This window comes from Pristiophorus japonicus, chromosome 2 (assembly GCF_044704955.1).
Source record: "Pristiophorus japonicus isolate sPriJap1 chromosome 2, sPriJap1.hap1, whole genome shotgun sequence".
Taxonomy (NCBI): domain Eukaryota; kingdom Metazoa; phylum Chordata; class Chondrichthyes; family Pristiophoridae; genus Pristiophorus; species Pristiophorus japonicus.
In genome coordinates, this window is record NC_091978.1 from 345,615,771 (window position 1) to 345,628,507 (window position 12,737).

General features: G+C 41.2%; 1 protein-coding gene across 2 annotated transcripts in view; it reads right to left on the minus strand.

Moving 5' to 3' along the window:
- The window catches only part of LOC139248873 (protein Jade-1-like), a 162,792-nt gene extending 153,810 nt beyond the window's left edge, over nucleotides 1-8,982 (minus strand). Inside the window, exon 1 of one of the 2 annotated variants that reach the window (XM_070872245.1) lies at nucleotides 8,850-8,982. The gene's annotated coding sequence lies outside the window, so the exon portion shown is untranslated. Of the gene's footprint in view, nucleotides 1-7,491; nucleotides 7,558-8,849 lie in introns of those variants that run through there. The other variant, XM_070872238.1, reaches the window with a different exon arrangement.
- Nucleotides 8,983-12,737: the final 3,755 nt, after the last annotated feature.

A 12,737-nucleotide genomic window follows, 5' to 3' on the forward strand; every position in this document is an offset into this window, starting at 1 on the left:
GTCCCACCCCTCTTTATCTAACCCCATCAACATCTCCTACTCCTTTCTCCCTCATGTGTTTATCTAACTTCCCCTTGTACTTGCAAAACTTCACTCACTGACACCCAAAAGCTGGTGACGTGCTAATAAAAGGGCAAGCAGAGCATCAGTTTTAAATACTGCACATACTCTGCTGACTTTGATTTCTATCGGTTAGTACAGGTGACAGTGCCCACACTATCTTTACATTTAAATTAAGCTTCCAGATGGTTTTAAGGGACCCCCATAAAGCATTTTTTAAACCCAATTTAAGAGAGTTGCACTTCATGCAGCTTCAAACTTGAGCAGTGTGAGACCAGTGACCCCCCTACCTGCCCCCGAGGAGCTCTCCATTTATGCGGAGCCCCAATTCCAGATTTATATTGCAACTTTAGCAGAAACCTCTCTGCAGCAACCCCAAAATTATCGTGCATAGGAACCGAAGAGAAGAGAATATGAACAATACTTAAAATTGTCTGTTTTCATGCAGGGAAAAGGAGAAAGGGACTCTTTTGTAATTTCCTCTTATACTAGAAGTTACTACTGTTGTGATTATGAGCCACAAATTACTCCCACTTGTACATGACTTACAAAAGGTACATTTTGCAACTCTGCTCCCAGCACGGAGTTTCACTTAACAGGAGCACAGATTAGAACAGCAGCTGTTGAGCTTGGTGGCACTCTCGCAGTTTCCGGCCTTAACGAAAAATCAGCAGAATCTCCCAAAATTTACCTTTAAATATCAACTTGGATGGAGAGAGGTAGGGACATACTGGCCTGATCACATAGTTACTCGGCGTCAATTTTGATTTCAAAGAGTTAACATTACACAGAAAGCAGACAACCACATCCACAAATGTAAAAATAAGTGTAAGCAAACAGTGATCGATGAATGCTGAGAAGTTCACAGCAATGTAACATTCTAACTCAGTGCAATTTTACTTAGACTCCAACTCAAGATGTAGTGCTAACTCACTGTGTCAGCTGTGTCGGCTTATTCCTGGGTATTGATTTAAAGTGCTTTTTTTAGTATTTTTATATAAAACCAAATATGCCATCAGGAGCATAGACAGGGATCTTTTATCTATGAGGACCCTTGAGAATATCTCTGTCAGTGCGATTTCAGATTTCCTCAACCAAAAGGTTTCCACTATTTAATTGGCGCCATTCAACTGTAGTGGAACTAATAAGATGTGGCTCATTTGCGCATTTTGTTTATTGCAGACAACACACACACTCTCTTTCTGCTTCAACATTAAAAGCTCAGCTGGAGGCAGGAGCCACAAAATGGGACTAAACTGGTTACAAGTACATCGCTCTGTGTTTTGGCTCAAGATCCCCACATTGCTAGGAGTATGCAAGGAGGAAAAGCCAGCTAGAGAAGAAAAAGCCAACTAGAATTCCTGCAGCACATCTATCAAACTTGAACTTCCTCTTTGTAACTAAAATAAATCAAGCCTTTACCAGACCTCCTGTATCTATTGATTCTGAGCCAACATGGATAAATTACATTCCACCAACTTGGAAAGACCCATTCAACAACTTATCATTGTGCATCCTCAGCTATAGCTCGAACGGTATATATTCTGCATACTTTAAGTATTCATCTGCCATAGTAAGCAAGAAGTTCCAGGGCTGGTCAATGATCTCTGCCAAGTGAGCTGTCCTCAGCCAGAGTAGTGTTAGGGATGTTACAACAGGCTGGTGATCTTTGGGATAGGAATCACCAGAAGTGTCTGCTCAGGAGCCCTGACCTGTAAATGCACGAGTGAACACTGGGCAAAGGCAGGATCAGCCTCAAATGTGGTGCCCCTCACGGTCAACAGCCTGCCAACGTTCACCAAAGCTCTCGCGTGATAAAGGATCACTTGGGCAACCTGTCCCCATGGAACTCTATGCCAAAGTTCAAGCGAGGAACAAGGAGGAGAAAATTGGCAACAAAGAAAACATCTCCCTCTGCTGAAAAGCAGATATGAGGTGCCCCGATTAGTCAAAGACATGGCTAGGTCACAGCCAAAAGAAAACACAACTAATGAGAGCTAAGAAAAGGTGGAATGGATCGCTAAGTGGAACAGATTGCTTCTCCATCCATTTCCAATCGTGTGCCACCCTGTCTGTACTGCTGTGTTGCCTCAGATCGTTGGGTTGAGCTGATGTAGCTCTTACCCCATTTCATACCTTTGCACTAGTTTTTGTCCCTCGACTCCTATGGTTAAAAGTTCCACTAACTTCACTTGCAATAAATTAATCAAATAAAATCCCATTCATTATCGGGGTCACAAAAACAATGACTTGTATTTATAGAGCATCTTTGATGTAGTAAAATGTCCCAAGGCGCTTCACAGGAGTAGCAAAACAAAAAAAATTGACTTCAGAAATATATCATGTTCAATTAAAATTTGTTGTGTGATTTTTACATTGTAAATACAGAACAATACCTTTCTGAAGCTCCTGATAAATCCCTCAACTAAACTGTGCCGTCCACTGCAATTTCAATTATGTAAATAGCTTTTTCACAAAATGTAAGAAACATTGCCTCTTGAAAGGAAAATATTAATGGCCTTAAGAGTTATCAACCTCTAGAGGCGGATAGTATTCTGTGCCATCCTTTTTAAGATTTCAAACTACAGTAAAGTTTCCAGCTCATGATTACAAAAATCTGTCAAATTACAGAATATCGCAAACTGCTGATGAAGAAATTGAAAACTGTGCTTCATTTTGTGCAGTAATGCTACTTAAAGTCTCAGAAATATATATTTTGTACAACTTACTGGATTACCAGACTTTAAATAACAGTAAAATACACACAGGTCAAAATATCTGACCCACACTTGACACAGTGGCTGGCTGCTACAACACAAACTGTTCCTTATGGACACACCAATGGTAGAATTTAGGCGGCTTTTGGTTGTTCCGGGAATGGAGCCCACTCAAATAAAGACGCCCCAGAATAATAAGACTTGGATTTATATAGCGTCTGTCACAACCACCAGACGTCTCAAAGCGCTTTATAGCCAATGAAGTACTTTTGGAGTATAGTCACTGTTGTAATGGGGGAAACACGGCAGCCAATTTGCACACAAGCTCCAACAGTAACAGAATCAAGATCTCAGAACAAAAGAGTTTTAATTGCCAGAGGCAAACACAAATTAGCCGCCTCCAATTATTTGAGACACTGCTGTTAACAAATTGATCAACATAGATCTTTTCTTCACAAGACTATGTGCAGTGCTTCAGGAAAACCTGTGGAAAACCCAGCACCGAGTTTAATTTCTTTGTGTGATTTTCGTGGCGGGAGGTAAACTGGTACTTGAACTGACCTTGAACCCTGCATAGTAATGACAGAAGTGGTATAAATCAAACAAATAACAGTTTCCTTCTTATCTCATGGAAAAACAATATTGGGATTTGAGATAGTTCTGTTAACAGCAACTTGTACAATACCATGTTTACCTGCAATTATTTAATTAAAAGTTAACATAGAAATTAGGTGCAGGAGCAAGCCATTCGGCCCTTCGAGCCTGCACCGCCATTCAATAAGATCACGGCTGATCATTCAACCTCAGTACCCCATTCCTGCTTTCTCTCCATACTCCTTGATCCCTTTGGCCGCAAGGGCCATATCTAACTCCATTTTGAATATATCTAACGAACTGGCCTCAACAACTTCGTGTGGTTGAGAATTCCACAGGTTAACCACTCTCTGAGTGAAGAAGTTTCTCCTCATCTCGGTCCTAAATGGCTTACCCCTTATTCTTAGAATGTGACCCCTGGTTCTGGAACTCCCCAGCATCGGGAACATTCTTCCTGCCTCTAACCTGTCCAATCCCCTCAGAATTTTATATGTTTCTATGAGATCCCCTCTCATTCTTCTAAACTCCAGTGGATACAAGCCCAGTTGATCCAGTCTCTCCTCATATGTCAGTCCTGCCATCCCAGTAATCAATCTGGTGAACCTTCGCTGTACTCCCTCAATAGCAAAAACGTCCTTCTGCAGATTAGGGGACCAAAACTGATCACAATATTCCAGGTGTGGCCTCACCAAGGCTCTGTACAACTGCAGCAAGACCTCCCTGCTCCTATACTCAAATCCTCTAGCTATGAAGGCCAACATACCATTTGCCTTCTTCACCACCTGCTGTACCTGTACGCCAAACTTCAATGACTGATGTACCATGACACCCAGGTCTCGTTGCACCTCCCCATTTCCTAATCTGTCACTATTCAGATAATATTCTGTCTTCCTGTTTTTGCCACCAAAGTGGATAACCTCACATTTATCCACACTATTCTGCATCTGCCATGCATTTCCCCACTCACCTAACCTATCCAGGTCACCTTACAGTCTCTTAGCATCCTCCTCACAGTTCACACCGCCACTCAGCTTAGTGTCATCTGAGATATTACATTCAATTCCTTCATCCAAATCATTGATGTATATTGTAAATAGCTGGGGGTCCCAGCACTGAACCCTGTGGCACCCCACTGGTCACTGCCTGCCATTCTGAAAAGGACCCGTTTATTCCGACTCTCTGTTTCCTGTCTGCCAACCAGTTCTCTATCCACGTCAGTACATTACCCCCAATACCATGTGCTTTAACTTTTGCACACTAATTTCTTGTGTGGGACCTTGTATTTGGATTTTCAAATGGCTTTTGACACCATATCCACTGGTTCTCCCTTGTCCACTATACTAGTTACATCCTCAAAAAATTCTAGATTTGCCAAGCATGATTTTCCTTTCATAAATCCATGCTGATTTGGACCGATCCGGTCACTGCTTTCCAAATGCGCTGCTATTTCATCTTTAATTGATTCCAACATTTTCCCCACCACCGATGGCAGGCTAACCAGTCTATAATTCCCCGTTTTCTCTGTCCCTCCTTTTAAAAAAAAGTGGTATTACATTAGCTACCCTCCAGTCCATAGGAACTGATCCAGAGTCATCAATAGAATGTTGGAAAATGATCACCAATGCATCCACTATTTCTAGGGCCACTTCCTTAAGTACTCTGTCCTCAAGTCAGAAAACTAAAATTCACCAAACGCACTTGTACAGTTTTAATTGGAACCTAATTATTTATTTTCTCTCCCTAGATAACAAGACTGTTCTGTTGAGTAAAGGATTTAAAGTTGATGCTTTGCTTACTGTCAGTAGTGAGTGGCAGTGCCCACATCTTTGAAGCAAATCTGTCAACAATAATGTATCAAAATTCTAACCTTGACAAAGAATGGTTGATTGTATAAAGCTTTAATTCTGATAAGCCAAGGTACTTTAATATGAGGTTTTTGCTTTAGATTTTAGAACATTGATTGAACGTTGAGAAGTAGGAAGAATGCCGAATGGAATGCTGAAGTGGATGATGCAGAATTGTCCAACAGTTGTTGGAATTGTTTATAGCAAGCGTAATCACACAGCTGATTCAGTGGTATAAGCAAGCAAAAGTATAGTACAGGTATAATAATACAAGTGCATGCCAGGTGTTGGTTAGAATGGATGAAAGGCTGCAGACATACCAAAAGAAAACCAGAGAACTTGTCCAGAAAGCCTGAACCAGCACCAAGAGGAAGACTGAACTGTTCTGACAAAAGATCTTAAATGGCATCTGATCAAAGAAGTCATATCACCCACGTTATGTAAGTAAACAAAAAGCACATAGCTGCTACTTGTTACATTACTGCATAATCTTCAAATGGCCAACTTCAACAAGAACATAGTGTAATCACTGAATCTGAATATCATTATTCCAGCTACAGCTGTGATACGGTAATTCTGCACTGTATTGCACTCCACCAAGTCAAACACAGCAAGTATAATTCTGAATTTGTTTTCTGTGATAATTACGTTGACAATCGTATTATTGTTGCTTATATAGAAATAATGAAATAAAGCAGTTGGTAATTCAGGAAGTTGAGCAAGGTTCAGTCCTTGGTACCTTTGAAAGTCAAGGGTTAAAAGATACTTGATCTAATTTTGTATTGCATTCCTGCTGATTTCTAAATTCTAGCATGTCTTTTTAAATGGAGTCAGTTTATATAGACGATGAGACATCACAATAAAACCCTTGTCACAAAATGCAAATCCCAATCTAATTTACCTTCAGCGTAACCCCTCAGAGGCAAATACACGTTTCCACAAATGGCAGAGGAAACAGCATAACACCGCCCACTCAGAATTTGAAGCACAGTTTTACTACTGAACTCCCTCTGAAATGAGTGTTTGCCCCATACTTAAAACAAAGACTTCATAAAAAGTGGACAGCTATACCAGAAGCTGGTAAGGGTTGATTTAAAAAAAAACACACACACACACAAACACAACCAGGTCAATTAACATACTAGAAACTGAAACTGTACAGGAGTATGAGGCCATTTGCGAGAAACTTGGAAACTTCCTGCAGCCAGATCAGTGAATGGATTTGATACTTACATCAGCCCAGCTCCATAACACTCTGCCAATAAACATTGGTTTGGTCTAGTAAGTCAGTTAGTTTTGTGCAGTTTTTACACCACATACCAATACAATTTTTTTTAAAAATCAATCTCCATGGATAAAGCAGTTATTTGCTTAATTTATTTTACTGAGCAACAATGTCTTTTAATACTAAGTACTACATTTCAGTACACCAAAATGCCATTAGCTACTACCCAAATTTGCTATCAGTATCTGCCACATTGGAGCAAAAATACAAGATATTTTGGAACAAATAAAATTATACACCCTACCAAATGTCACAAACAGCAATACATTAATATAGGGCAATCAAAGCTAATACAAAAGCTTTGCCCAGACACGTTGATAGATCTTTTTTTTTAAACTCATCAATAAACATCGCGACAACAACAAAAAAACTATAAAAAGGGAGATCACCAAAGTCTAATGAAGTCACGGGGAGTACACCCTCCCTCCTAATGCTTCAGTTTGATAAAATATAATGTACTGGTTATGCCAGGGGATACATTTGGCCTCAGGGTAAGATGCATCCCAACAAATAACCCATTTTGCTTCACTTTTCAAACTGATTCTGTGGTGAATGGCAGCAGCTGTGTTTGCAGTAAGCATTCCTGGAGTGCGGTTTCCCCCCCTTCCTCTCTCTCTCTCGCTCTCCCTCCCTCTCCCTCTCTCCAAAAAAGATAGAAACTACGTCAAATTCAAAAAACAAAACCCATTCATATAATTTCACAAAAATGAAGAGAATTGTTTTTCAAATCGAGAGGGGAGGGGGGGGGGGTGAGTAAAGAGACTGATACCGGTCGGGTGATACGCTGCATAAACAATAGTCCATAGTAACCGCATATGGCACGGACTGAAGAAAGTTAACGCCGCAACTGTTTGCTGTGCACACATCCACCCAAAACTGAGCATCTTGACCAGTCAAAATATCCCCGATTTAAACACCATCGTTACAACAGGCAATCACTTACTGTGCTTTTTTTTTTAAAAATAAAAATAATCCCGCTGCCAAAATGCACCTTATTTATTGTCCTCGACTGCGCAACATGTGTTGGTCTTTAAAATAAAATCTCCAAGTCTGGGTCGTGCCCCCTTACTCACCCGCCCCCCATATAATGCGCTGCACGCAACACTTTTATATTGCTACCCTCCCCCTCGTCTATTATTTATGCTGTGTGTGTTTGGTGAGTGCCATTACTTTTTTTTAAATCCACAAACACTTCCGGTACGATGTGATTTTTTTTGTGTGTGCAAAATTTAAATAAATGCATTTAAAAAAAACATTATATAAATAAATAATTGCATTTAACACACACGGACACACATATATATATATACACACAAAATAATCCATCTTCCCCACGAGCAATATAGAGGCAGTGTGTGTGTGTTATTTTTGCTGTGCAGGTTGCATGCCGTATAAATAAATAATTGCATTTTATATATATATACACACATATATATATATATATATATATATAAAATAACCCATCTTCCCCACGAGCACACAGACACACACACATATATATATAATCAATAAAATAACCCATCTCCCCCCATGAGCAATACAGATGCAGTGTGTGTGTGTTATTTTTGCTGTGCAGGTTGCACGCCGCGCGGGGGCCCGGATCCCGGATCCGGGAACGTTCGAATCCCGGGTCACGTTCCACGCCGCCTGCCAACGGCCGTTGGTAAATATATTTAGGCACAGCGCCTTCTAACTCCACACACACACACACACACATATAGCCCAGCCGACACTCCGCAAACAACTCGCTGCAAACCCACACATATCACTGCAAATTTTTGTTTTGTGTGTGGAGTTTTTTTTTCGCGCAAGAAAAATAAAGCTGGTTTGCAAAAAAAAAAATGTTTTTTATTATTATAGCAACATTGCAGCTCCCGGGTATACACACCTCCCCATCCATCCCCCCATCCATTTAGCTATCTCTCCCGTAACTTTTGCAAATTACAAAATAAAACACAAACGCTTCCCTCGCCCACCCCACCACCACCACATTGCGCTCTCACTCGCAACAGACAAGCTTTTGGCGCCATATTAATGACGTACTATATTATTTCCATCATCAGCGACCTTCGGGATCAAATTGCTGAACTTACAAAAAAAAACCTTCTTGCAGCCGAAAGTCGGCCAACAACGGAGGGGAGGAGGGGGAGGGGGGAAGAGAGAGAGAGAGAAAAAGGCATCAAAAACTTGACATTTTTTGTTAAACGGCGGGTCTCTTCTCCCTTCCCTCGCTGCACTCCCCATCGTCCCCCTGCTTTTCTTTCCCTTTGCAATAATCCTTCCCCCCTCCCCTCCCCTCAAAAAAAGAACGAGCCCCAAACGCTTAAAAGTATTGAAAGAGGACAGTACCTGCTGTAATTTTTTTTGTGTATGTTTGTTTTGTTTTTTTTGCTTTAAAGCCGGCCTGCTGAGGTGAGACGGGATAGAAATGGTTGAAGATTTTTTTTTTTGAATGTGGAGTTGAAGCAGCTGCAGTAACAGATTGTGGCTCCCTCTATCTCTCTTTCTCGCTCCCTCTTTCACATATGCACTGACTGACGTTGGTCCTTATGGTGGAGTTGGTTGGGTGAAGGAAGGATTCTTTCTGTCTTCCCTTTCGGCTCGTCTACGGCTGCTGCCAGACGAGGGAGCACTTTCATGTTTTGTCAACAGAATTGCAGTGAGCCTCCTTTGCCATCTAGCTTTCGTTTCTCCCCCCCCCCCTCCCCAAAAAAACCTCTCGAAAGCTTGATGCCTGGTTTAACAGCCAAGTTTGAAAATATACTGAAGAGGGAGGGTAATTTAAAAGTTAAGTCACAATTATACAGAAAATAAAGAAGAACTTGCATTTAATGAGAAAGAAAAGCAAGGCTCGCATTTATATACAACAACAACTTGTATTTATATAGCAGTGAAACGTCCCAAGGCGCTTCACAGAAGTATGAGATAAAAATTTGACACCGAGCCACGGGCAGGGAAGTGGAGCTGAGCCCGAGATCAGATCAACCATGATCTTATTAAATGGCGGAGCAGGCTCGAGGGGTCAAATGACCTACTTCTGCTCCCTATTTCTTATGTTCTTAGAAGTAGAAATTAGCGCAGGCGACCAAAAGTTTGGTCAAAAGAGGTATGTTTTAAAGAGCGAAGAGAGGCAGAGAGGTTCCAGAGCTTGGGGTTGAGGCAACAGAAGGCAACGGCCACCAATGGTTCATCGATTATAATCAGGGATGCTCAAGAGGGCAGAATTAAAGCAGCGCAGACTTCTCAGGGGGTTGTGGGGCTGGAGGAGATGACAGAGATAGGGAGGGGCGAGGCCATGGAGGGATTTGAAAAGCATGAGAATTTTGAAATCGATATAGCGCCTTTCATGACCTTAGGACGTCCCAAAGCACTTTACAGCCAATGAATTACTTTTTTTGAAGTGTAGTCACTGTTGTAATGTAGGAAATATAGCAGCCAATTTGCGCACCGCAAGGTCCTACAAATAGTAATGTGGTAATGACCAGATAATCTGTTTTTGAGATGTTGATTGAAGGATAAATATTGGCCAGGGCACCAGGGATAACTCTCCTGTTCTTCTTCGAAATAATGCTTTTGCGTCACCTGAGAGCGCAGACGGGACCTTGGTTTAACATATCATCTGAAAGACAGCACTTCTGACCGTGCAGCACTCCCTCAGTACCGCACTGGAGTGTTAGCCTAGATATGTACTCAAGTCTCGTGAGTAGGACTTGAACAACAAACTTCTGACTCAGAGACAATAATGCTACGACCTGAGCCACAGCTGATATGAAATAGGCTACAAGAAAGTACTGTACTCAAGGGGTTTTGTATGCATCAAATGTGTATGCAAGAATTAAATTTACGTTTATGAACATTAGCCAAATTCTAGAATGTGTTGCTGCCTTGAATGCATTCCAAAATTATCGGCCTGAAGTTACAGTGCAAGCGTATGCTGTCGGAAACCTTCATAAAGGCCCCGCAAGTTCCGGGTTTCTGCCTGCGCTGCCCATGCGCAAAAATCCAGAACTTACAATCCGTCCAGTTTCACATTGACAGATCCTTTGCATCCACTACAAAATCACATTCGCTGATGCAGAGTTGGGCTATTTGCCCCACTACTGCCCAGCGAAAGCCCTCGAAACCCTGATGCCTGGTAAAAGCAGACGTAAGGCCTTCTTTTACTAGCGCAAGCGTTAAAATAAATGTTAAAATAACATTTTTTAAATGATTAAAACATACATATACATTTAAAATTAGTGAATTTTGTCCCGTTTTAAAATGCTTAAATTGATTTTTTTTTAAATTAAATGGTTATTTTAAATGCTTAATTAAAGTACTTTTTAATTCATTTAGAACATGGGAACATTTATTTTTATTTTAGGTGGTGTGAATTCTTAGTTATTTAGGATTTTCTAATATGCTTATGGGGATTCCGTACGTAAATGGAATCCCCCTTTTTGATTAGCTGACCTTTCCCACGTGATCCCAGGGACATTTGCAAACCACGTGCGCCACTAGAATCCGTGGGCCTTTACACACGTACGCCTGCTGGCCCAGGACTGGAACATCCGAAGCTCCAGAGACACTAGGTACGGTCGGATTTTTGTTTCCGGTTCGGAGGCGTATTCTTCTGGTACGTCTCCGACCACAAATTCAGGGCCAATATACAGGTGCAGCGTCGAGAATTCGGGACCGAGGCCGTTCCGGATTCCGGGCTTTTCCGGACTTCCGATCGGGTTCGGGTATTTCCGGGTTTCGTAACGTCAGAAAGGCGGCGGTTCCCCGCCGAGGAGCTGTTCGGGCCGGCCCCGTCGCAGAGGAGGAGCTCAGGTGGGCCGGCGAGGAGGCCCCGAGGTAAGGGCAGCGGCGGCGAGGTCCCGAGGTAAGGGCAGTGGCGACGAGCAGGGCGAGGCGAGGCCCGAGGTCGGGCTGCGGCGGGGCCCTGAGGTTGGCACCATTGGCGGGTCCAGATTCCGGAGCATTTTATTGATTCCGGACGACCCTGCCACCGATCAGTCCGATTCCAGAACATTCCAGATTCTGGAACTCTGGATTCTCAACACTGCACCGGTATTTCATATCTATATATCTATATTATCAAAAAAAATCAGTACAATTGCAAGCACTTGCTGCTAGTTACTCTATGGCACCACACTTTGTTGATCTTGTTAAAGTAGAATATCAACAAATATGAACAGTGGGAAGGGAATATAGAATATTACAGCACAGAAACAAGTCATTCCCGTCTATACTGGTGTTTTTCACCACATGAACCACTTAAAAAAGAAAGACTTGCATTTATATAGCAATTCCACAACCTGAAGATGTCCCAGAGCGCTTTACAGCCAATGAAGTACTTTTGAAATGTAGTCACTGTTGCAAACTAATCCCACGATCTTGCTTGTCCCCTACACTTTAATATTTTTTTAAGCATATATCTAATTAGTCATTAAAAGTATATATGGTCTCTGCTTCAATAACAGTTTGTGGCACAGAATTAGAAATTCTGACCACCCTCTGTTTAAAAATTTTTTTAAACCTCCCCTTTAATTCTTTTTGTAATTAACTTAAACTTTTGTCCTTGTTATCACTTCTCTGACCAATGGAAACAATCTGTCACTATTTATCTAACCTTACTTTTCACAATCTTACTCTCTTAATTATATCAGAACCCTTCATCCTTGGTTACATCCTACTGAATCTATGTTGCAGTATTGCTTTTATATCCTTTTTATATCATTCCTATAATGGGGTGCTTATGAGTGTACACAATATTCTAACTGCAAACTATGTGTTTGTACAAGTTCAACATTACTCTCCTTGCTTTTGTATTCTATGGCTCTAGATAGAAAGCTGAAATTAATGTTTGCCCTTTTTATGGCCTTACCTACTTGCAATGCCACCTTCAGTGGTCTATGCAAGGTCCCTTTGCTTCTCTACTCCATTTAAAATGTTATAATTTAAGGTATACCTTTCCTATTGTTAGTTCCAAAACAATAATAGTTAACATTTTTCTACAGTGAAATGTATCTGCAACCTATCAAAAGTGAGGAAACTAGCTAGAAAAATATCAATGAGAACCCACTAAAGATATACAAGCAACCAATCCTGAATGACCCATGAGGACAACCTACTCATAAAAGAGACGGTGACCCAATTAGATTACTCACCTGCCAACTATTGGCTCAAAATAAGTTTTCTAATATGAGAAAAACATTTTAAAAGTTACATATTTCACAGTCATCATCATAGGCA